This window comes from Poecilia reticulata, linkage group LG13 (genome assembly GCF_000633615.1).
Source record: "Poecilia reticulata strain Guanapo linkage group LG13, Guppy_female_1.0+MT, whole genome shotgun sequence".
NCBI lineage: Eukaryota > Metazoa > Chordata > Actinopteri > Cyprinodontiformes > Poeciliidae > Poecilia > Poecilia reticulata.
The window spans coordinates 1,575,040-1,577,461 of NC_024343.1; the positions used below are offsets into that span (position 1 = coordinate 1,575,040).

At 35.0% G+C, this 2,422-nt stretch overlaps 1 protein-coding gene across 2 annotated transcripts in view; it reads left to right on the forward strand.

Moving 5' to 3' along the window:
• The first annotated feature begins 1,528 nt into the window (after positions 1-1,528).
• Positions 1,529-2,422, forward strand: part of camkk1b (calcium/calmodulin-dependent protein kinase kinase 1, alpha b) — a 10,524-nt gene continuing 9,630 nt past the window's right edge. For both annotated transcript variants that reach the window (XM_008424897.2, XM_008424898.2), the window contains exon 1: positions 1,529-1,640. The gene's annotated coding sequence lies outside the window, so the exon portion shown is untranslated. The remainder of the gene's footprint in view (positions 1,641-2,422) is intronic.

Sequence of the window (2,422 nt, forward strand, 5' to 3'; positions counted from 1 at the left end):
TATATATAGACACAATTATATTTAATAAATTGTAATATACATTCTGTTGAGTTTATCAGATTAAACGTGTCATTTGAAATGAACCTTTAATCAGATATTAAACATACATTGTATTAATCTCTATCAAAATTAACAGAGTTAAAGGCTAGAAAACAACTGTCTGGTGTAATTAATCTATATAATGTGAAATTAACTTTTCCATAATATCCTAATTTACTGAATCTGACTGCTATGCAACAGCTTGAAACGTTGCTCCTTTAACTATGAAAAACTGCTGATATGTTTTATTTGACTCCAGGCCTTTTCCCTCTTTTTTTAATATTTCTTATTTTAACAGCTGGGCCAGACGGTTTTAGACCTCATATATTATCCTGAAGCAGGGAAACGACCCACATTTCTTTAATGTGACACTGAAAATATCCTCTCATTTGTGGAGTGATCCTACGGTAGAATGGTAATAAGTTGACCCTATTTTCAACATTTGAGGGGCTTATCGGGGAAACAGCACTGCAGACAGACGTGCAGAATTAAAAGAAGGGTTTGGGGTTTTCCAACACAATAAAACACAATTTTAATACATGCAAGCATTGTAAAAAAAAAGAAGAAAAAAAAACCATGACGTCTCAAAACTTGTCTAGTTTTGCTGTGAATGATTTTTCTAAGGTCATTCAGATTTTACAACTTCACTGCAACTTTGCACCTCCAGATTTTAGTTTTTGAGAAAGACAGAAAACTTTTTAACTAGTTTTTAACTGAACCCAACCAAGAAAATGTGCAATATTATTTTCCCTTTGAGACAAAAGCGCAGACAAAAGGCAAGAACTGATCTACAGGATAAAGCTTCAGCCTAATTAGCCTGGAGGATATTCACCCTTCATTCTTGGTGCAAAATAGTTCAACAATAAAGCTATTCGCCAGTATAACCAAAGCACAGCTCAAACTATTAGAGCTTAAGCTATTCTACTGGAGGCGATTTTAAACCATCATGAAGCATTATTGTGAAGTGAAAGAAAAATAATACCTGTTTTAGTGTGTTTGTAAAAGGAAAATACAAATCTGAAATGTGTGGTGTGTATTTCTATTGTCCCGTGGACCAGCGGAATCAGTAAAATGCAAAAAGCGACAACTCAACAACAAGCCACAAAATCCAAACAGAAGATGCAGTGTGGATTTTAGGCACAATTATCATGTAACATGTTCTAAAAAAAACGAATTTCCTTAACATTTTATATGCTAAAATATGTAATAGTGAACTAAATTACATAAAGGACCTTGCTTTTTTTCATGCAGTTAAAGCAGAATAATGTAAGACAAAACTAAACGATAAATAAATATCCTTTAGGATTACCTAATTACCATTTGGTAATCCTGTCTGTTATTTAGCTGTCTCTTAATATGAAGCGGCACATTTTGCCGGTGTTGTGTTTTTGTGCTGCTGTCCGTCATGTAAACACAAGCAATCGTCCTGCTGTCCTGGGAACAACTCTGCTTCATCTATATGTAGCCTGAGTTAATCCCTAAGACATGTGCTGCTAATGTCCCTGACCGCTCAGCAGTGAACGTCCTGCAGAGAGGAGCTTCAGCCCCCGTCAATATGCAGATTCACAGAAACAGCCCTGGAGACAGGACGCCTCCAGTCTGTGAGTACATCCCTCATCTTGCAATTATCCCGGCTGAAGTTTGTGATATTTCAGAGACATTCAGGCTTTTGTTTTATCCAGTGAATGCAAAATATTGTTAGAAATACTTTTAATGTCTCTTTTTATAACTTTATACTCAGCATCAGACTGCATTTTTAAATGTTGTGTGTCCATGTGTGTAAGTCCAGTGCTTTGTGTAATATTGTGAAGTTACAAGCCTGTTAAAGCTTCCCGCTAAGTTTCATAAGAGGCTTTTCAGTTCTCTGTACTGTATTTTAGGTAGCAATGAGTCTCGTTCACAGGAAGCTCATTGTTTTCTACTAGCAGCCTAATGTCACAGGGTGGAAACTTAACTTTTTTATGTGTCCTTTGGTAATTGTTCAGTTTCCTTCTTCTTTTTGTGCAAATCAATGTGCCCTGTTGGGGTTCAGAAAATAATATGCATGATCTGCATTATTAGACATGCTTCTGTTACATAAAGTCCAGATACGTTGTAGAAGCATGTTCTAAAAGAAAACAAAGACCTGAACTCATCTGTCAGTAAATCAGATTCTTTGCTATGCTGCACAGAACAACTTTTTAAAAATGTTTTTGAAGTTAATTCATCAGATCTTGGAATTAAATGTTTAATGTCTGAGTAAAGATTTTTCACCAGCACTTTTAGAAATGGCGTTATAGTGTTGGGAAAGCTGAAGCAAGCCTCATTTCACTGAGCTCAAAGTAATTTAAGGTCATTTATATATTTATTTATTTATACATATATATTGTTAGAATATACATAT